This window comes from Choloepus didactylus, chromosome 6, assembly GCF_015220235.1.
Source record: "Choloepus didactylus isolate mChoDid1 chromosome 6, mChoDid1.pri, whole genome shotgun sequence".
Lineage (NCBI taxonomy): Eukaryota > Metazoa > Chordata > Mammalia > Pilosa > Megalonychidae > Choloepus > Choloepus didactylus.
The window spans coordinates 31,563,895-31,587,415 of record NC_051312.1 but is presented as its reverse complement, the minus strand read 5'-3'; the positions used below and the strand labels follow the sequence as shown (position 1 = coordinate 31,587,415).

Here is a 23,521-nt window from a genome sequence, read left to right as displayed (position 1 = left end):
TTTGGTCAAGAAGATACTCTCAGTCCCACGATGCCGGGTCCACATTCATCCCCGGGAGTCATACTCTGCGTTGCCAGGGAGATTTACAACCCTGGGAGTTGGGTCCCTCGTAGGGGGGATAGGAAGGTCTTTTTAACTCAGTTGTTAAAGAAGATTAGCTTCTCCTACAGGAGAAAAATTCAAGTGACCCGAAGGAAGTGATTCATAGGGTACAAAGCCAGAGAGTGGTGACAGAAAGCTAAAGATGGAATCCCAGAGGGAAAGGGGGAAGTTCCTAGCAGAAACTGCAAAAGAAAAAAAAAAAAAAAGCATTTGTCAAAAGGCAAGTACATAAAGCCGTCCAAACCAGGGTCATAAGATCTCAGCAAAGTGGCTAGAATCTCTGCTGATGAATTGAAGGAAACTTGCAATAAGGAAAAATACACCCATCTGAAAAGAATCTGAAAAGAAATCCAGTTCATAAGGTCAGCCCAACCCAAAACAACATCAGTGAAACAGGAATTTCATCCACTGAACAATGCCAATCCTAGGCCTAGAGCGGCCAACGCATTCCTTTCTGAAGTGCACACAGTTTACACCTATTTTTGCACTGAAAATTCTAGAGAACCTTTGAAAAAAAAATCCTGGACAGTCAGGAGCCCTCAAAAAACTTGACTTCATTTCCTTGCACAGCTGTGTGGTGGTGTTTGTCTCTGTTACTGTGTTAGCAATTGCCAGTCTCACTGAGCTGCCACCAGTAGAGCTGGCAAAACTGCCAGCAACCTCGTACACAGACACTCTCTTAGAGGAGGGAGATAATATCACATTGTAATATTTTACATTTAAACACCAGCACATAATAAACGATAAATGCTGTGCTGGTTTGCATGTATTATGTCCCCCAAACACCATGTTCTTTAGTGCAATCTTGTGGGGGCAGACATATTAGTGTTCATTACATTGGAATCCTTTGATTGAGTGTTTCCATGGAGATGTGACTCAATCAAATGTGCGTGAAAGGTTTGACTGGATAATTTCCATGGAGTTGTTACCCCGCTGTGATGGTTAGGTTCATGTGTCAACTTGGCCAGGTGATGGTGTCCAGGTATCTGGCAAGCAAGCACTGGCCTAACCATTACTGCAAGGACATTTGTGGCTGGTTAATAAACCAGAAGGCTGGTTTATTAAATCATCAGTCAATTGGCTGCAGCTGTGACTGATTACATCAATGAAAAGCGTGTCTTCCATAATGATAAAATTCAATCAGCTGGATTTAATCCAATCAGTTGAAGACTTTTAAGCGAGACAGATAGAGGACTTTCACTTCTTCTTTGGCTAACCAGTGAAGCATTTCCTGAGGAGTTCATCAAAGTTGCCAGTTCGTTTCCTGAGGAGTTCATCGAACATGTTCATCGAAGTTGCCAGTTCACTGCCTGAGGAGTTCATTGAACCTCTTCATTGGAGTTGCCAGTTTGCTGCCTGCCCTACGGAATTTGGACTGGTGCATACCCACAGTTGTGTGAGACACTTTTATAAAATCTCATATTTATAGATATCTCTTATTGATTCTGTTTCCTTAGAAAACCCTAACTAATACACCTGCCCATTCAGGGTGGGTGTTATTGGATCATTGGAGTTGTATAAAGGAGTTCACAGACAGAAGGACCTCAGAGCAACTGAGAGTGACATTTTGAAGAGGAGCTGCAGCTAAGAGAGGACAAAATGCCCCAAGAACAACATTTTGGAGAACGCCATTTTGAAATGCAAACTAGGAGCAAGTGGATGCCAGCCACACGCCTTCCAAGCTAACGGTGGTTTTCCGGATGCCAATGGCCATCCTTCAGTGAAGGTACCCTATTGTTGATGCCTTACCTTGGACACTTCATGGTCTTAAGACTGTAACTTTGTAATCAAATTAAACCCCCTTTATAAAAGCCAATCCATGTGTGGTGTTTTGCAAAACAGCAGCATTAGCAAACCAGAACAAATGCCCATAACCTCTTATGAGGAAAACAAATAATACAAACCTCTAGAAGTAGGATGACCATAATAATTATAACAGCTCATATGTACAGAGTGCTTACTATGTGACAGACACTGTATGAAGCACTTATCACATATTAACTCATTTAATTTGATCCTCACAACCATCCCCTTTAAGGTAGTCATGGTAGCTAGATATAGGCTTTACCATTTTCACTGTGTCTCTATTTATGTATCTCATTATCATATATGTTCTAGTTTGCTAATGCTGCTGAAATGCAAAACACCAGAGATGGACTGACTTTTATAAAAGCGGGTTTATTTGGTTACACAGTTACAGTCTTAAGGCCATAAAGTGTCCAAGGTAACACATCAACAATCAGGTGCCTTCACTGGAGGATGGCCAATGGTGTCTGGAAAACCTGTTAGCTGGGAAGGCACGTGGCTGGTGTCTGCTCCAAAGTTCTGGTTTCAAAATGGCTTTCTCCCAGGACGTTCCTCTTTAGGCTGCAGTTCCTAAAAAATGTCACTCTTAGTTGCACTTGGGATATTTGTCCTCTCTCAGCTTCTCTGAAGCAAGAGTCTGCTTCCAGTGTCAGTCTTCAAACTGTCTCTCATCTGCAGCTCCTGTGCTTTCTTCAAAGTGTCCCTTTTGGCTGTAGCTCCTCTTCAAAACATCACTCACAGCTGCACTGAGTTCCCTCTGCCCGTCAGCTTATTTGTATGGCTCCAGTGATCAAGGCCCACTGTGAATGGGTGGGGCCACGCCTCCATGGAAATATCTCATCAGAGTTATCACCTACAGTTGGGTGGGGCACATCTCCATGGAAAACTCAAAGAATCACAATCTAATCAAAACTGATACATCTGCCCACACAAGAGTACATCAAAGACAATGGCGTTTGGGGGGACATAATACATTCAAACGGGCACAGTATACTAGGTCAAAATTTCCCCACCTGAGCCTGAATTCCTACCAGCCCATTCAAATTCCTTGGGCAGGTGGGGTAAGAAGCTACCAAATCTACTATCCATTGAGTGCCTACTCTGTGCCAGGCCTCATGTGAGGGGCACACGTACATCGTGGCACCAAATCCTTACAACAGCACTTTGAGGTAGTTTCTGCTATTAACTCCATCTTACACTTGAGGAAACTAAGTTATGAAGGTTAAGCACGGTCCCTTGCTGAAGGGAGTACAGGTAGCAAATGTTGAAATTGGAAATCAAATTTGGATTTGTTGAGCCCTAGAATTTGAGTTCTTAACTGCAATTCTATATTGTTACTCTGGGGGACTCCATTTGAGGGGGTGGTTGTCTGAAATGTTTTCTGGTTTAAAATTTTAAAGCACATCAGGACCTCCAACTTTTTCTTTTTCTTTTCTTTTTAATTGTGGTAATGTATATTTAACTTAAAGTTTGCTATTTAAACCATTTTTAAGTGGACAATGCAGTGGCGTTAATTACATTTACAATGTTGTGCTACTATCAACACTATCCATTACCAAAACTTTTTCATCATTCAAAACAGAAAGTCTGTACCGAGTAAGCAATAACTCCCCATTCTCCCTCACATTGACTCCTGGTAACCTTGAATCTACTTTCTGTCTCTATGAATTTGCTTATTCTAGAAATTTCATGTGAGATCATACAATATTTGTCTGTTCGTTTCTCGCTAGTTTAACTTAGCATAATGTTTTCAAGGTTCATCCATGTTGTAGCATGTATCAGCACTTCATTCTTTTTTATGACTGAATAATATTCCATTGTATGGATTTATCACATAGTGTTTATCCATTCTTCTGTTGATGGGCACTTGAGTTGTTTCCACTTTTCTGCTATTGTGAATAATGCAGCTATGAACATCAGTGTACAAGTATCTGTTTCGGTCCTAACTTTCAGATCTTTTGGGTATATACCTAGAGGTAGACCAGCTGGGTCATATGGGGATTTTATTTTTAATTCATTGGGGACCTCCTGCTTTTAAACTCCTTTGGTGGTTCTTGAGTCATCAAGTTGGAGACATTTGCAACTATTTTCATGTGAATAGAGCAAACGTGAGCACATCCCAACAAGAGAGATGCACTGATTTGACCACAAAAAAGTGCTGTACTATGAGGGTCATGCCTTGGGGTTGGCAGGGCAATGAGATGGAAGGGCCTGGGCCTCTGATGACTTTAAGGAATAGAGCTGCTGCACCACTGAGGGAAAGAAACTCTTGTTGGGTTTCTTTTGGGTCTCTGATACCTGCAAATGGACCTAACAAACATACTTTCTAAAAATTAAACTACTGAAACATGTAATGGATCAGAACCAGAATACAGAACCAGAATACATGGATCAGAACCAGAATACATAGACCAATAATACAGCTCCCAGACTTGGGTGTAAGCTGATTGAGTCTTAACTAGAAAAATAGCGTGTGTTAATTAAATAAGGTTTTGGTCAGACAAGAGCTGGTAGAAAAGTGAAAGTCAAAGAGCAGGACCTGCTCATTCCAGCACTGCCCAGGAAGACTTGGCCAACACACTGGTGGGATTTCTGGTCCCACTGACTAGTCACCCTTATGGTGTAGATGGATGCATCTGATTATGAGCCTGATGGCATTAAGTTTTAAGATCTTGCCCATCTCTGCAAGCACCTTCTCATTCATCTATTTCTGCATTTAACGTATTTATTCAATACTTAATTATTATTTACTGAGGGCCTCCTGGGTGCCAGGCACTGTTCTTAGATGCTGCGGAGAGCAAAAAGGACTGACTGCTGGTCCTTGAAACCTTGGAGCTTCTAGTCAGGGAGATAGATACAAAGCAGATAAAGACACAAATAAATGGAAGCTATGAAGAAAAACAGACAGCAGGGTTCTCTAAGGCAAAGTAACATGGCCCCTATCCCTCTCTCTAGCATCGTCTCATGTCGCTGGCCCCTCCCTCCCCAAGTTCCAGCCCCACTGGTCTAGGAGTGAGGTGGGAAGACCAGTGAGGAGTTTCTCTTCCTTGAACATGCTGGTACTTTCCCCCATTCATTTGAAAATGTCTATTTTTCTGTTTGCAGTGTCTTTCTGCCCTTTCTTCTCATGTCTAGCTCTCTCTCATCCTTTAGGTCTCAACTTAATCATTATCTCCTCACAAAGAGCTTCCAGAACTCCCTAATTAAAACAGGGCCCCCTACTTCTACTTATACTCTGTCTCAGCCACTTGCTTATTTCATTTATACACATCACAGTTTATAACTACAGTGAATTTTATCTGTTTTTTCAGAATATGGGTTTTTTTAACAGTCAGTCTCATTAGAATGTAAGCTCAACGAGGGCAATGACTGTGTCTGTTTATACACCTTTGTGTCACCATCACCTAACATACTCACTGTCTCTTAGTAGGTGCTCAAAAATTGTTTGTCCAATGACTAAGCCCCCGGGGCAACCTGGATGGGTTTGGAAAGGCTCAGGGAATCTGTCTCAGACACTTTTTAGGCACCATTTTGGATCTTCTCAGCTTCACCTTTCTCTTATTCCAGATTAGCTCTGCGTGGGTTCTGACTGACTTCATGCAGGTGCAGCATTGCTCCCTGCCTGCATGTCATGTTTCTCGATTCCTGCCACAGAGCTGCCCTGCTGATTCTATCAGGAGGCCTTCTCAGTGCCCGTGTCCACATGTGCACAGCCTGGAAATACAGGGGAGTTAATATACTTTGGAGCAAACATTTAAGCGTTGGGAGATAGGAGCCAGGAGATAACAGCTTCCCCTGTGCTCCCCTGTGAGGATGGTCTTGAGACATAGTTTATCGAACTTCTTAGAGACATGGCCCTGAAGATTAAGCAAACAGCTGCATTTAGAGATGGTGTGCACGTCCTTACATTGGCTCTTCTACTTCCCTACTTTCCTCTCCCCATAGTCCTCACTCATGCTCCCTGAGATTGTCCTCCCTATTAAAACAATAGCCCATCAGCCCTTTGCCTTGGGCTTTACTTTCTGGGGAACCCAGGCTAAGGAAGTGATATCTGAACTGAGACCTGTGAGATGAGTAAAAGTTGGAGTGGGGAGAGGCTGGAGGGAGGTGGAGGAGTGTTTTTCTAGATGGGAAAAACCTGCAGTCTTAAGTTGGAGGAGAGGTCAGATCATAGTCTGGGTGAGGAAGGGACAAACAGGAGCAGTTTAGGCTTTATTCAAATGCAATGAGAGCCATTGGAAGGTTAAAACGGGAATGCTGCATGATCACATTATGACTTATTTTAAAATATCACTAAGGCTGCAGTGTGGAAAATGGTTTGGAGCTTTGGGAAGGAGTTAAGAGTGAGATGGTGACACTAGCTAGGAGTTTCTCAGTACTCCACACAAGAAATGGTAATTGTTTTGACCAGGGTAGCAGCAGTGGAAATGGAGAGAAGTGGATGAATCTGAACTATATTTTTGAAATACAATTCTCATGACTTACTGGTGGATGAGGGAGAAGGAGGAAAGTATGGCTCCCACGTTCTTGGCTGGAATGGTGGGCAAGAATGAAGGAGTATAGATTAGAGGAGAAGATTAAGAGTTTAGTCTTGAGTTAATTTTTGTATATGGTGAAAGGAAAGGGTTCAACTTCATTCTTTTGCATGTAGAATGTTCTTTCCCCATTGAATGATCTTGGCACCTGTTCTAGTTTGCTAATGCTGCCAGAATGCAAAATACCAGAGATGGACTGGCTTTTATAAAAGGGGATTTATTTGGTTACACCGTTACAGTCTTAAGGCCATGAAGTGTCCAAAGTAACAAATCAGCAATCGAGTACCTTCACTGGAGGATGGCCAATGGTGTCTGGAAAACCTGTTAGCTAGGAAGGCAAGTGGCCGGTGTCTGCTCCAAAGTTCTGGTTTCAAAATGGCTTTCTCCCAGGACGTTCCTCTCTAGGCTGCAGTTCCTCAAAAATGTCACTCTTAGTTGCTCTTGGGATATTTGTCCTCTCTCAGCTTCTCCGGAGCAAGAGTCTGCTTTCAACCGCCATCTTCAAACTCTCTCTCATCTGCAGCAACTGTGCTTTCTTCAAAGTGTCTCTCTTGGCTGTAGCGCTTCTTCAAAACATCATTCACAGCTGCACTAAGTTCCCTCTGCCCGTCAGCTCATTTATATGGCTCCACTGATCAAGGCCCACCCTGAATGGGTGGGGCCACACCTCCATAGAAATATCTCATCAGAGTTATCACGTACAGTTGGGTGGGGCACATTTCCATGCAAATCTAATCAGCACCAAAATGTCTGCCCCACAAGATTGCATCAAAGATAATGGAGTTTGGGGGACATAATACATTCAAACTGGCACAGCACCCTTGTTGAATATTAGTTGACCAGACACATGGTTTCATTTCTAGACTCTCAATTATATTCCACTGATCTATATATCTATCTTTATGCCAATATCACACTGTTTTGCTTTCTGTAGCTTTGTAGTAAGCTTTGAAATTGCGAAGTGGAGAGTTTAGTTTTGGATATGCTAATTTTGAGATGCCTTTAAATCATCCAAGTAGTGATGTCAAGTAGACAGTTGGGTATATGAGCCAAGTACTCAAAAGAAAAGTCCAGGCCAAAGTTATACTCTTGGGATCATGGCCCAATGCAAAATGAAATCCAGGGTCCCTTGTTAAAAAATTATTAAGAATTTCAAGACAGTGAGAGCAGAACATTAAACCAAATACAGGTCCCCTGAATTCATGGTCCTGTGTGACCAAAGCAGACTCATGCCCTTAAAGCCTATAGGTGGCATTTAAGCTGAGGAAATGGATGAAGTTACTTAGAGTTGTAAAGAGAAGGAAGGAGGGCCCAGAATTGGACCCTGAAATTCTGCTTACATGCTGATGATTTCCTCTCCCCTGTACTCCAGACCCATGTATCTCACTGCCTTCTCAACATCTCCACTTGAATATCTAAGAGATATCTCAAACAAAATGTCCAAAACCAAACACCTGATTTCTACCCTCAAATCTGCTAGTTCTAGTCTTCTCCAACTATGTAAATGGAAACTCCAGGATTCTAGTTGCTGAGACCCAAAACATTGAGCCATTGGTCACTCCTCTTTTTTCTCATACCCCATGTGCAATCTGTCAGCAAATCCTGCCTTCAGAAGATATCCATAATTCTCCACTTCTCATTAAGTCTCCTATTACCTCATTGGTCCAAGCGACTTTCTTCTCTCACCTTAGTTGTTGCAAGAGCCTTCTGCTTCCACCCATGCCTTCTTTCAACCTCTTTGCAACATGTGGCCAGAGTGAACCTGTTAAAGCATTAGTTATATCAGTGTCACTCCTCTGCCCCAATGCTCTTTTGGCTTCCCATCTCACTCAGACTAAAGCTAACAGGCTCTTCAGGACCTGTATCCCTCACCCTCATCGCCTCTCAGAATACCCACTCTCCCTCAGCTCATTCTGCTCCAGTCCTCTTTGATACTCTTCAAACACATTAAATTTGATTCTACCTCAGGACCTTTGCACTTACTGTGATCTGCTTAGAAAGCTCTTCAAATAACTGCATTGCTTGCTCCTCCTCTACCTTCAGTTCTCTGCTCAAATGTAAACTTAACAGATCATCCTACAAAAAATAGCAACATTGCCCCTGCCCCGGCTCTTCCAATCCTCCTTAACCTGCTTTATTTTTCTCTGTAGCTCTTATGACCATCTAACATAATACATATTTACTTATTTGTTTATAGACCATCTCCCATCCAGTAAAATATAAGCTCTGAGAGTTAGGGATTTTATGTCTTTTATTCACTGCTTTTCCCCAGCACACAAGAGACAATCAAATATTGTCCAAGGAAGGGAGGAAGAAAGGAAAGACTCTAGCATTTCCCAATCAGGTAGGGAAGGAATTGGCAAGGAGACTTAAAAGTGGCTGGAAAGGTAGGGAAAGGGAAACCTGGTGCATGAAATATAATAGAAGCCTAGAGTTTCTATTTAAAGCATTTTAAACCTGAGGAGGGGTCAACTGCGTCAAGGGCTGCTCCAAGATCCAGTAAGATCAAGACTGAAAGAATCCATTGGATTTGGCAATGTGGAAGTGGTGGAGTTTCCTGCAGAGGTAGGAGAGCAAATGGGTGGTGAAGAAGAATGTGACCTGGGAAGCTGTGTGTGCTGGGGAGCAGAGAGATATCATTTATTAAATATCTTCGTACTCCGACATTGTTAGGTGTCAATAGAGAATCAAAAGATGTGGTTCCTATTTTCATGGAGCTGACAGTCCAGCAGAGGAGACAGACATTCAACAATTCATTGTGATAAGTGCTAAAAAAGAGAAATGGAGGGTGCTGTGCATGTATTAGTGAGACAGGGCCTAAAGACAGGAAGGGAGGAGGGGGCTAGAGGTGGTGTCTCTGAGGAAGTGACACTCAAACAGATTATGATTTGGTGTCCGTTGTGGGTCCACTTTCAGAGAGAATGCCCTGGTCCTGCTAGCACGGGTATTAGGCATTAGAAACCCCATGGCAATTCCTTCTAATGGTGTCTCACCTTCCTTTACCTGGCTTCATGAACCAGAAAATGCAAATGGCGGTCAGTTATATATTTACTCTGGCAGCAGGCCCCTACATGGTCAAGTAGGATCTTAGCCTCCACCACCAAAGTATACCCAATAACTCTGTGCTTCCCCAGAGAGAACCTCACATATACTCTCGAACCAGTCTGTTAGTCTCACACTTCTTCCTCTTTGTCTCTGGCTTCCATTTGTCCAAGGCCCCTGCCCACAAAGCCAGATGATGGAGCCTCACTATGGCCAAAGCTGAAGGGGTGCAACTTGAGAGCATCAAAGTGTGTACCCAGGAAACAATCTCTCCAGGCTTCCCGCCTGTCTTTTGTGTGATGTGTCTGAGCAGAGGTGGTGTTTTACTTTGCTAAGCTGCTCAAAGCAGATGCCACTAAATGGGTTGGCTCTTAGTGATGGAAATTTATTAGCTTTCAGGCTTACAGTTTTGTCCAAATCAAGGCATCATCAAGATGATGCTTTCTTCCTAAAGACCAGCAGCCGGTGATCCTGGGTTCCTCTGCCACGTGGAAAGATGCATGGTGGTGTCTGCTGGTCTCTCCCTTGTCTTCCAGATTTTGTAGCCATCAGCTTCTTGTTTCCATAGCTTTCTCTCTCTTTGTCTGAATTTCATTCTCTTACAAAGGCTTCTTGTAAGAGGATTAAGACTTTCCTTGAATGCAGTGGGTCACGCCTTAACTTAAGTAACCCCACCAAAAGATCCTACTTACACTGGGTCCACACTCACAGGAGTGGATTAGCTTTAAGAACATGATTTTCTGGGGTACATACAGTTCCAAACCACCACATGTAGGGAGAATATGAGGTGCTCCACCTGTACCCTAAAGCACCTCTGCTCATGCCCAGAAAGTCTCTCATCTGAGTTTTCTATCAATTTTTCTCCAGTTCAAGGGCTAGGTGGAGAGTAGATGTATGGCCTTGGGCAAATTACTTAACTTTCTTGCATCTCCATTTTCTCATCTGTAATATGAGGCTAACAATAGTACCTACTTCTTCAGATTAAGTGAAAAACTTCATGTAAAGCATTTAGCACAGTGACTAGCACATAGTAGGTGCTCAATAAATGACAGCTTTTATTGTTTTTACTTTTACTGTTATTATTTATGTATTGGAGCATCTGGCCAGGGTAAGTGTCCAAGTCCCTGCTCCACTAGCCAATCTACCACATAGTCTACTGCATCCTAGTTTCATCCATCAGACAACAAATTTAGCAAATGTGCATCTGCCCCTGAGTTAACACTGCCCTGGGGCACTGACAAAATCAGGATTCTGAATAGCTGGGCTGAGGCCAGATATGGCCTGGGTTATATTCACCAGCGTAGAAAGGCTTGTTGGGAGCCAGCTTGCTGCCCTCACTGGGGATGCCCAACCTCTCCATTATGCTTCCATTGAAACTCGTGTGCTGTGATTCCAATCCTGCTGATCGTGTTCCCACTGGAAAAGAATGCACAACGGTACCTACATGCCAGTGGTTTCTGAATGTCTCAAGAGTTTGAAGAGATTTTTTTTCCTACCACTCCCTTACATGACTCAGTGGACCTCCTGTTCTTTTCCTTAGCCAGGTGATGTGGTGTGGAATGCCAGTAAACTCCCAAGGGAAGCCTTCTTCCAAAATGCAAAAAAACAAGGAAAAGGCATAAAAGCAATAACATTTTGGAGTGGGCTGGCATGAACCAGGAGCCCAGTCTGCCGTACTTACTTTTTTAATTCTAAAATAACAGAGATAACAAACAATGGTCTTTCTAACTTGCAACTTTTCCCTTATCTTTTTTCCCTTTGTGAGCCTAAGACATCATGTTCTTTCATACAATCCATGAAAAAAAAAATCACAAAAACCTTCCATTTCCCTGCTGCCTCTGGAGAAGAACAGACTATCTGATATTTCAGCTGGAAGGCTGGGTGGCAGATTCTTTCCAGTGGGGTGGCGACTTCCTCCCTACTTTCAGAACACACCCCTTCCCAAAAATACGCCCTCCTGGACAAGGAGCACAAAAGAAGCAGACCCGGCTCTCGGCGTCAGCAAATGCCCACATCCCTTCCTTTTCCTTTTACACCCAGTGGCCTGGGAATGGCACAAGATCTGTGTGTGGACCCATCAGGCCCGGGAGTGGCCTTGTGCTCATCTCTTGACCGCCTGGTTCATCTTCCAAACTAACTGCCAGAAGTGATTTTTCTAAAACCCAAATGTGACCATTTCACCCCATCTGCTTAAAAATTTGCCGTGGCCTTTTGGCCCATAGCAAGGTTTCCCAGACTCCAATTTGACGTCTCTGCTTGGTTGGCTGCAAAAGAATCATCTTATTCAAATGCAGATTCCAGAGTTTGGGATAGAACCTGGGGATCTGTATGTGTGTGTCTGGATTCTTTAAGCTGCAAGTGACAGAAACTAACCTCCAACTACCTTAAGCTAAAAAAGGAATTCATTATTTCTTCTGACCAGGAAGTTCAGAGGGGTAGAACTGGCCTCAGTTGACTGGATCAAGGGCTGTGCTGTCAATAAGGCAGCCACTAGCTACATTTGGCCATTGAGTACTTGAAATGTGGCTAGTGCAAACTGAAATGTGATGTAAGTGGAAAATAGACGCTGGATTTCGAAGAGTTAGCATGTAAAAAAAAGAGAAAAATATCTCAATGATTTTTTATATTGATTATGTTGAAATATTTGGATATATGGGATTAAATAAAATGTATTAAAATTAATTTCATCTGTTTCTTTTTACTTTTCTTTTTTAATGTGGCCATTAGAAAATTTAAAATTGTTTGATCAAATGGTGTTATCAGTCTCTCGCTCCATAATTTGGCTCTGCTCCCCCCTTTAAATATATTTGGAGTTCATTCTCTCCTACTACAAACTGTCTTCCTCTGTGTGTCCGGGGAAGATTGCTGGTAGCTCCAGGCTAATAGAATTCCAGCTTCCTAAAGCCATCCAAAAGAGAAGTTATTTTGTCCATTGTTCATATATCAGTCTCAAGGAAAGACATTCATTAGTCCTGCTGATGTCACATTTCCACCCTGTTGGACAAATTACTGTTGCCAGGAAAATGGATTCCTGTGGCTATTCCTGAATCCCTTGTCTATCTGACTGGGGTGGAGTACCCATATGGAATGGGAGAGGGAGGTGTCCTGTATGACAAAAATATCTCACGTTCACCACATTGTATTTTCGTTATGCTCCCCAGATGATTCTGATGCACAGTAAGTTTTGTGATACACAAATACACAGAGGTAAAGTCCAACTATATTGGTGTGGTATTTGTGTGGTATATTACATCCTGTATGGTCTGGTCCCATCCTAACTTTTAAATTTCATGTCCTATGCCTTCTTTTCCCTACTATATGTCAACATTGTACTCTTTGGTCATTTTAAACTTTTTGCAGCTTTTTGAATATCCCATGCTGAAAAAAAATTATTATAGAAAATTTCAAACCTATACAAAAGTAGACAGAATGGTACAATGAATCCCCCACCATGTATCATCACCTGACTTCAACAGTTATCAATGAATGACCAATCTTATTTCACTCATGGCCACACTACTCTTTCAAATAAGTTATTTTGAGGCAAATCTCAGGCTTATTATTTCATCTGTAAATATTTAAATAAGTATATCTAAGGATGAAGGACTCATTTAAAAAAACATAATCATAATATCATTATCACACTTTAAGAAAATAGTTCTTTATTATCAAATATCCAGTCATTGTGCAGATTTACATGATTGTTAGAGTTGCTTTGTTCTAATTTGTATCCAAACAAGGTTGGCTGGTAAATCTCTTAGATTTTTTTTAATCCATGGGATTTTTTAGTTCTCTTTTTTTCCTCCTTGCAATTTATTCATTGAAGAAACTGGGTCATTTGTCTCATAGATTTATCTGCCTTTTAGCTTTTTTTGGTAAAAACCTTGCAGTGTTGTTTAGCACGTTTGTCTGTCCCCTGTATTTCCTGTACACTGGCAGTTAGATTTAGAGCAGTGCTGTCCAGTAGAAATATAATGTGAACCACAGAGGTAATTTAAATTTTTCTAGTAGCCAAAGTAAAAGAGTTTAAAAAAAGCAGATAAAATTATTTTCAATACTCTATTTAACCCAATATATCTAAAATATTATTTCAATATATAATCAATATGTAAGATCATTAATGAGATATTTTACATTCTTTTTTTTTTTCATATGAAGTCTTTGAATTCCAGTGTATGTTTTACACTTATGGCATATCTCAATTCAGACTAGCAACATCTCAAGTGCTCAATAGCTACCTGTGGCTGGTGGCTACCATTTTGGATGGCATAGCTCTAGAAGCTTCAACTAATTCAGTTCAATTTTGGCAAGAATGTTTCATGAGCTTACTTCCATCAGAAGTACTTGGGGTCCAGTTGTCCCTCTTTTAGCAGCCATAATGACCATTGCCTGGATCGTTTATTTAATCAGAGGTTTGGAGTTATAAAACAGTGGTGTTCTAAATCTATATACTTCCTTCTCCATTTATTAGTTTTAATGCATCCATCTACTTTTATCAGGAGAAAATTTCCCTCCATCAATGATTTGGTTTTTCTGAGATAAAATTTGTAATCCCACCCCCACTGCCCACTATTTTGCGTGTGCCAGTCCATCAGCCGCAAATGCCTTTTCTCCTCTTCTCTGTCTGGCTAATTCCTAATTCAGCTAGTTCCTTCATGGCTTAGGTGAAGTGTTATTCCTATGAAGCTCTGCTGTCTTATATACCATTACTGCTCTTCATTGCAATTTTTTGTCTTCCTCTTTGCCTCCTCCACTCCCTTCTGTCTCCTATTCTTTGATTCTGCCCCAGCAGAATAGGGGGTGCTCAGTAAACATTGGTGGAAGTCGGGTGAGCTTGTTCCTTGCAAGCAATGGGCTAAGGATGAGTGTAAGGTGTCTACTTTATATGTGTGTTCATTTTCTATTGCTGTGTAGTAAACTACCACAAATCTAGAGGCTTAAAACAGGACACGTTTATTTTCTCACAGTCCTGCGTGTAAGGAATCTGGGCATGGCTTAGCTGGCTCTTCTGCCTGGGGTCTCAGCAGGCTGCAATCAAGGCATCAGCTAGGCTGTTTTCTAAACTGGAGGCCTGGCTAGGGAAGAATTAGCTTTCACACTCATTCAGGTTGTTGGTAGATTTCTTTATGGCTTTAAGACTAAGGTCTCTGTCTTCTTGCTGGTTGTCAGCTTCTAGAGGCTGCCCACATTTCCTTGCCACTAGACCCTCTCCACTGGCCCTCTCTCAACATGGCAGCTTACTTCTTCCAAGCCAGCTATGGAGAGAGTCTATCTAGTGTGTGCTAGCAGGACAAAGCTTTATGTATATAACCATAACATAACCACAGGGGTGACATCCAATTACCTTTGCCATATAATGTAACCTAACCACAGGAATGATATCCCATCACATTTGCCACACTCTGTTGGTTATGAGAAAGTCACCACCCATCTGCACACAAGGAGAGGGGATTATACAGAGCCTGAACTTGGGGGCCACCCAAGGGCCTGTCCACCACAATCAGCTATCACTTATTGAGAGCTGGATTGTCTACTATGTCCCAGACACTGTATTAGATACTTTTCATGAATCACTTCATTTAATCCTCAAACAACTTTATAAATGAATGTTATTTGAGCTGCTTTACAGACTTGGAATCTGAAGCTCAGAGAAACTGCTGTTCAACTCATTTGAAGTCCTATAGGCAAAAAATGACATCTAGGATTCAAATCCAAGTCTGTCTCATCTTAAATCCACACTGTCTTCTACCTTCAAACCTTGTCTTTTAAGCAGTGTGTCCAAGAAAGCTCTTTAAAAATTGCCCCCTTCTTGCCCTTTCCCAAGGGTAACAACAAGAATAGGAAACACATTCTCTGCATTTTGGATTCATCTTTTTAAACATAGTCACAGTGAACTTTTCCTGCTAAGAATGACTGTTGAAATGGGAGCTGGTCCTTTTAGGAAATGTTACATTGCAGAATTAGGGCAGGCTGCCAAAGCAGGAGACAAGAGCTAACCTGGATTTTCTCAACACCATTAGAAAATAATTATAATACTACATAGTTAGGTAGTGAGTTATCGATTTCTGTCTCATTTTGTCCTCAGTGTTCCTGTGAGTCAGTCAGAGCAAGGATTTTATATATTTAGTATAGAGATTATTCTAGATATGCAATTTTGTATTTTGGTTTTAAAATTTTATGTTCCTACATGGACATTTTCCATGGTCTTCTATCTTCTCCTTAGACATTTTAATTGGCTGCTTAATATCAATTCAATGGATATATCCTAGCTTAGTGAAATGTTTCCTTAATTTTTGGCTATTTAGGGTGCTCCTTGTTTTTCACTATTATAAGTATTGTGATGAACATCTTTGGTCAAAAATGTCCCCTCTGTTAAAATTCACAATTAAAAAAATACATTAAAAAAAATGTCCCCTCCATTCCCACCCATGATACTTTGCTTAGGAGAGAGTCCCAGAAGGCGGCAGACAGATTGTTGGTGATACAATGATATGATTGTAAACCCCATTTTACAGATGAGAAAACAGTCAGAGTGAGACTTGCCCAAGTTCACATGGTCCAAAATTGCAGAGCTGAGATTTGGATACAAATCTTATGCTCCTAAATGGGAGTTCTCTCTTCACAACTTGCTGCCCTAAGTGTGGCCCATGAGCGAGTAGCATTGGTAAATCCTGGAAGCTTGTTAGAAATGCATAATCTCAAACCTCACTCAAGACCTTATGAATCAGAATCTGCATTTTACCATGATCTCAAGAATATTCTCTGCACATTAAAATTTGAGTAGCGTTGCTTGCAGCACATCCTCCCTTACAGTCCTTCAAACTGCTTTGAAATGAGACAGAACACCACTGGCATTGGAGTTACCAGTTCTCAGCTTTGAAAACCTCTTTAACCTTTTCCTCATTTAAGGGCTGTGTGCAATGCGTCCCCCTCATGAGGGGATTTGTTAATTTCATTGTAAAATGTTGGAATCTTTAACTTGCTTCCATATTATCCCTGGATATGGTCAAACCCTGCTGCTCTGAATCCTACAAATAGCATTTTGGAATAATTTTCAGTAAAAAGGCTGATGCTGAGGGAGAAAAAGAGCATTATTAGACCAGAGCTCTGGTCCAGGTTCTGCCATCAACAAGCTGAGTGACCTTGAAGGAGCCATTCTTTCTTGAATGCAATACTGTGATGGGAACATGCTTTGTAAATCATAAAGCACTGGATGCATCTGTGGGGAGCCTATATTTAGATACCATCTTTCTTGTGGGAGAAATGAAGACATTTAGACCAGATGATCCTTGGGGCAAATATTCAGAGGACCAAACCGTTCTGAGGAAGCCTATTTTGGGTTGGATTCCACCTGTGCTCTCCAGGGATAAAATGAAAGAGAGATATGAGCCAAATCAGGATGAAGAGAGTGAGAGCTTGGAGAAGCTGATATTTAAAGTCCCTCTTAAATCTAAAAACTTATGATCTTATACCATTCCAACATGAAAAAAAAAATACCATAGAATTCTAGCACCCGCTGCTCATTCTTTTCAGCTCCCTGCTTCCATGAAAGAGAGCAGCTATTCTATTCTTTAAGAATTTGGATTTATTTCAAATCTCATTCTAGGATCAAAGTATTCCTTTTTTGTATGTGATTTGAGTGATTTCATTTGCTTTAAGCACATTAAGCAAGTCAGAGATCAGGCTCAGGTATTCCCAATCACCCAAATTACCAAAGCCACTGATCTCTGGTCCATTTTCCTTTTCTCTTTCCTCACATTACCCTTCTTAGAGGAAGGCAGTTAAAAGCTTTATATAGTATCTTTGTTTTGTAACCACATATCTTAAACTTGGAGTTGAGCATCATTATGGCTGGCTGAGCCCCTTGGAAAACTGGATAAAGGAATTTATGCATCACAGGTGGCAGATTTAAAAAAATGACCAGTGATGACCATCTACCCTGAACATCATAGTGATGTTCTTAGAAAAAGGCAAAAGAGTTTTTTTGAGACTAAAATCCAAAACTTTTCTTTTGTTTTTCATGTTACTTAATCTGTTTTATTGTAATAAATTGGATTAAATATGTTTTTATTTTTTTGCTTAGAGCTCCTTTGATATGGGTAGAGGCTGTTAAACTGAACACTTTGTTACTGAGAGGTCAGTATTTTTTTAAATCTATAGGTTGCAAGGAATAAAATAAGGAACAGGGAATATTCCTTTACTCTTAATGGCAGAACATTTGCACAAGGATCTATTACATTATGATCCTTATTTAGGCATTAGAGGGAAATCGACCACCCATTCATTTCCCACATACTATGTGTCAAGCACACTTAGAGACTGGAGGTCAAAGACAAGGTTCCTACCCCCAAGGAGCTTACAGTGGGATGGTGTGCTTTGTGCTAGATAAAGGTCAGCAAAGGACACTATGGGAAAGACAATTAAATTCTTCCTAAGAGATTAAAGAAAGCTCCCTAAAGGAGATATCCCTTGGGCAGAGGAGGAGATAGCTACCGGGAGGAGGGCGTAAATGGCACTTTAAGCAGAGGGAACAGCAAATGCGAAAGTGCAGAGGCAAGAGAACATGACCATGGCTGGGTCATGACTGGAGAAGGTGCAGGGGTGTGTGGCAAGACACAATGTAGCACTTGATGAAAGAAATCATACAGACTAAGCTAAGGTCTCCTACTCATACTCTTGAAGGGTTTTAGAAGGTAGTTCATCCTATAACAATTTCAGAGAATAGGGTTCCCTTATAGGCACTTTAGAAACAATACCTGTTATAAGTGATCTTCAGCACCATGTGAGGAAATCCAATGGTGCCAAGCCAAACTAGAGATTTTCTCTCTCCCCTTGCTCAAGCTCACTCTTCTTTTTCCCCTTTGAACGTTGCAGGCTCATCTTTCTTTGGAAGCAAATAGTCAGCACAGGCAGCTTTTGATGCGGTGCTCATTTGAACTGGTTTATTCAGGAAACAGATGCATCCTCTTGGTCTCAGTACAAATCATTGGAGTTTCTTTTTTTTTTTTTGGTTTCACCAAAGCCAGATCTATGTCTCCATCAGCACAAAGGAAAAAAGTAATTACTGAAGTATTAGTGTTATTATTATTTCCTGATTCCTTGCTCATATCTGGTTCTCTCCTTAAGCCATAGGTGGAAAATTTAAAAACAAAACCTTGTTGGATAAAACCTAGATTAATTATTTTTAATCTTGTGTGCACTGGAGACCTCTTTGAGAATTTAATGAAAAAGATGAACCGTCTCCTCTGAAAAATTCATATTTTCTCCCACCCACAAAATGTAACATGGTTTCAAGAGGCTCACTAATCTCTTGAAGTCTCTGAGGATCCCTAAGGAATCTGTAGACCCTGGTTAGGAACCTGTTGTCTACATAGTCAAAAATACATTGGAATAACTGCTTGTTGAAATTGGACTGTGAGAGTTGCCTGACACTCCTGGTGGTACATTTTGGGAAGTCAGAATAAATCTGAGTTGCATTTACCAAATAATTGCTCAAGCCTTTGCTACAACATTAATTCAGTATATGGACCTCAGTCCCTAAATGTCCCCAAACCTGACCCAAACCTGAGTGACAGTCTCAGAGAGAGAAGGAAGAGTAGGAAATCACTTGAGACTTTCCATTTTCTAAATTTAAGTCCTTGACCTTGGAATCAGAAGAGCTGGTTTTACATTTTAGCTCTAATGTTTTCTAGCTGGTTGACTTTGTCAAGTCATGTTAGTTTTCTGAGTATCAGCTTCCCCATCTATAAAATGAGGATAACAATGGCACTTACCTCACAGGGCTGTTGTGAGGGCTTCATGAGATGATGTGTATGAAATTATTTACCAGATATCTGGCTCATTGATGGTGCTTGTTAGATGTTAATGGAAATTCAATTCTCCCAGGGCAGAGTAAGATCTTTTAGACACACTGAGCACTGAAAAATGAGGGTGTACCTCCACTCCCACAGGTAATTCAAATGAAGAGTAATATACAATAAAAAAACTAAGGGAAAATCTTATTTTTTTCTATGATGGCAATAAAGACTTAAATTTTTTTTATTTTGAAATAATTTTAAACTTACAGGAAAGTTGCAACATTAATACAAAAACAATACAGAAAACTCCAATAAACTCCCTACCGAAATACACAGACTTACCAACTTTTAACATTTTGCCACATTTGTTAAATCATTCTATCATCTCTCTCTATCATCTATCAACTATGTATCTATCTATCTTTCATCATCATCATCATCATGTATCTTATATCTGTCATCTCACTGTCATCTCTATCTGTTTTCTAAACATTTGAGAGTAGGTTACATACATCATGCTCCTTTAACACTTAAAACTTCCATGTATGTTTCCTAAGAACAAAAGTATTTACTTATGTAATCACATTAAGTATAGTTTTTCAGGTTCAAGAAATTTGATACTGATATAAAGCATACAATCTATATTCCAATTTTTTTTTCAATTTTTCCAATAATGTCTGAGCCTTTTTTTAAAAAACTTATTCCGGTAACATAAAATCAACCTAAAATTTCCCCTTTTAACCACATTCAAATATATAATACAGTAGTGTTAATTACATTCACAGTGCTGTGCTATCATCACCACTATCCATTATGAAAATATTTCTGTCACCTCAACCAGAAATTATGTACCCATTAAGAATTAACTCCTCATTCCCTAGCCCTAACCCAGTCCCTGGTAACCCGAATTCTAGTTTCTGACTATGAATTTGCTTATTCTGATATTCCATATCAGAGAGTTCATACAGTATTTGTCCTTTTGTGTCTGGCTTATTTCACTCTATATGATATCCTCAAAGTTCATTCATGTAGTCACATATATCAGAACTTCATTCTTTTTTATTGTTGAATAATATTCTATTGTATGTATATACCGTATTTTGTTTATCCATTCCTTTGTTGATGGGCACTTGGGTTGCTTCTGTTTTTTGGCAATTGTGAATAATGCCACTCGGAACATTGGTGAGCAAATATCTGTTCGAGTCCTGCTTTCAATACTTAGGATATTGACCTAGAAGTGGGATTTCTGGGTCATATGTTAATTCTATACTTGACTTTCTGAGGAACTGCCAAATTATTTTCCACAGCAGCTTCCCCATTTTACATTCCCATAAACAGTGAATAAGTGTTCCTATTTCTCCACATCCTCTCCAACACTTGTTATTTTCTGTTTTTTTTTTTTTTTTTAATAGTAGTCATCCTAGTGGGTGTGAAATTGTTTCTCATGGTAGTTTTGATTTCCATTTCTCTGATGGCTAATGGTGTTGAGCATCCTTTTCATGTGCATTTTGGTCATTTGTATTTAGTCTTTGGAGAAATATCTATTCAGTTCTTTTGCCCATTTTTAAATTGGGTTGTTTGTATTTTTGTTGTTGAGTTATAGGGTTTTTGAAATATATTCTGGATATTAAACCCTTATCAGATACGTGGTTTCCAAATATTTTCTCCCATTCTGTAGATTGACTTTTTACTTTCATGATGAAGATCTTTGATGCATAAGATTTTTTAATTTGATGACTTATCACTTTAAAAATTTTCCTTTGTTGCTCATTCTTTGGGTGAAAAGTTTAAGAAACCATTGCCTAACACAAAATCCTAAAGATTCTTCCCTATACTTTCTTCTAGGAGTTTTGTAATTCTGGTTCATATATTAAGGTCTTTGATCCATTTTGAGTTAATTATATATGAAGGAGTCCACCTTCATTCATTTGCATATGCATATCCAGTTTTCCCACCACCATTTGTTGAAGAGACTATTCTTTCCCTATTGATTGGATTTGGCACCCTTGTCAAAAATCAGTTGGCCATTCATTATTTACAATTGCCAAGAAATGGAAACAACCCAAATATCCTTCAACAAATGAGTGGATAAACAAAATGTGGTATATACACATGATGGACTACTATGTGGCAGTAAGAAGGAACAAGGTTGTGAAACATATGACAACATGGATGAATCTTGAAGACATAATGCTGAGTGAAATAAGCTAGACACAAAAAGAGAGATATTGTATGTTACCACTAATGTGAACCCTGTGAAAAATGTAAAATACATATTTTATACTGTAGAATGTAGGGGACCTAGAGATAGATGGCAACTAGTGAAGAGGGAACGATAATCTAGTAAGAACAGATAAACTATTGAGGGTAATCTCAATGTTATGGGAATGCTCAGAAATGATTAAGGGTTGTAAATTTTCTTGGGTATGGTAGGAACATGTTGGAAGCAATGTAGTTATTTTAGGTTATTTGTTTTTCTTATTCCTTTGTTTTGTTTTGTTTGAAGTGTTTTTTAAAAAATTTTTTTTTTGATAAATAAAATTTAAAAAATGAAAAAAAAAAGAAGGGTGCTGGATATTGTCAAATGCCTTTTCTGATGATCATGTGTTTTTTACCCCTTCCTTCTATTAATGTGATGTATTACATTTATTGATTTCCTTATGTTGAACTACCCTTCCATACTTGGAATAAATAACATTTGATCATGGTTTATAATTTTTTGAATGTGCTGTTGGATTTGGCTTGCTAGTATTTTTTGAGGATTTTATCATCTATATTCAGAAGGAATATTGGCCTGTAATTTTCTTTTCTTGTCATATCTTTATCTAGCTTTGGTATGAAGGTGATGTTGGCCTCATAGAATGAGTTGAGAAGTATCCATCCTCCTCAATTTTTTCAGAAGAGTTTGAGAAAGATTGGTTTTAATTTTTCTTGGAATGTTTGGGAAAATTCTCCAGTGAAGCCATCTGATCCTGGGCTGTTCTTGATCACTGAAACAATCTTTTTACTTGTTGTTGGTCTCCTGAGATCTCCTATTTCTTCTTGAGTCAGTGTAGATAGTTTGTGGTATGTCTTGGAATGTGTCTGTTTCATCCAGGTTATTTAATTTGTTGGCATACAGTTGTTCATATAATCCTTTTTATTTCTGTGGGGTTGGTAGTAATGCCTCCCTTTCATTTCTGATTTTAGTTATTTACGAGCTTTTTTTTCATTGTCAGCCTAGCTAAAGGTTTGTTGATTTAATGATCTTTTCAAAAACAAACTTTTCGTATTGTTGATTCTTTTTATTCTTTATTCTCTATTTCACTTATCTCTGCTTGAATCTTTGTTATTTCCTTCCCTTGCTCACTTTGGTTTTGGTTTGCTTTTCTTTTTCTAGATCCTCCAGTTGTGAGTTTAGGTCTCTGATGTGAGATATTTTTCTTTTTTAGTATAAGTATTTATAGCTATAGATTTCTTTCTGAGCACTGCCTTTGCTGCATCCCATAAGCTTTGGTATGTTGTGTTTTCATTTTAATTTGCCCCAAGATAGTCCCTAATCTTCCTTGTGAATTCTCTTTGACCCATTGTTTAATTTCTGCATATTTGTGAATTTTCCAGTTCTCCCTCTGTTATTGATTTCTAGCTTCATTCCATTGTGGTCAGAGAAGACACATTGTATGATTTCAATATTTTTTAATTTAGAGAGACTTGTTTTGTGAACTAACATGATTTATCCTGGAGAATGATCCATGAGCATTAGAGAAGAATGTGTATTCTGGTGCTGTTAGGTGAAGTATTCTGTAAATGTTTGTGGTGCCTATTTGGTTTATAGTATCACTCAAGTCTTCTAGTTCCTTACTGATCTTCTCTCTAGATATTCTATCATTGAAAGCGGTGTGTGGAAGTCTTCTACCATTAATGTATAACTGTTTATTTCTTCCTTTAAGTCTGTCAGTATTTGCTTCATATATTTTGGGTCTCTGCCATTAGATGCTTAAATATTTATAATTGTTATGTCTTCTGGTTGAATTGACCCATTTATCAATATTTAGTGGCCTTCTTTGTCCCTTGTAACAGGTTTTGACTTAAAGTCTATATTATCTGATATTAGTATAGCTACCCCACTTTCTTTTGGTTACTATTTGCATGGTATATATTTTTTCCACCCTTTCACTTTCAACCTACTTGTGTCTTTGAATTTAAGGTGAGTCTCTTGTAAACAGCATTTTTTTTTTTTTAATTTTAGCTATTCTGCCA

The 23,521-nt window shown here is 39.6% G+C and overlaps 1 long non-coding RNA gene across 1 annotated transcript; it reads right to left on the bottom strand.

Annotated features, from left to right (window-relative positions):
- Positions 1–19,323, bottom strand: LOC119536030. Its single transcript, XR_005217344.1, has 3 exons — positions 18,242–19,323; positions 8,130–8,205; positions 1–284 (listed from the first exon to the last, which is right to left on the bottom strand). It is a non-coding gene; the product is annotated as an uncharacterized LOC119536030 (long non-coding RNA).
- Positions 19,324–23,521: the final 4,198 nt, after the last annotated feature.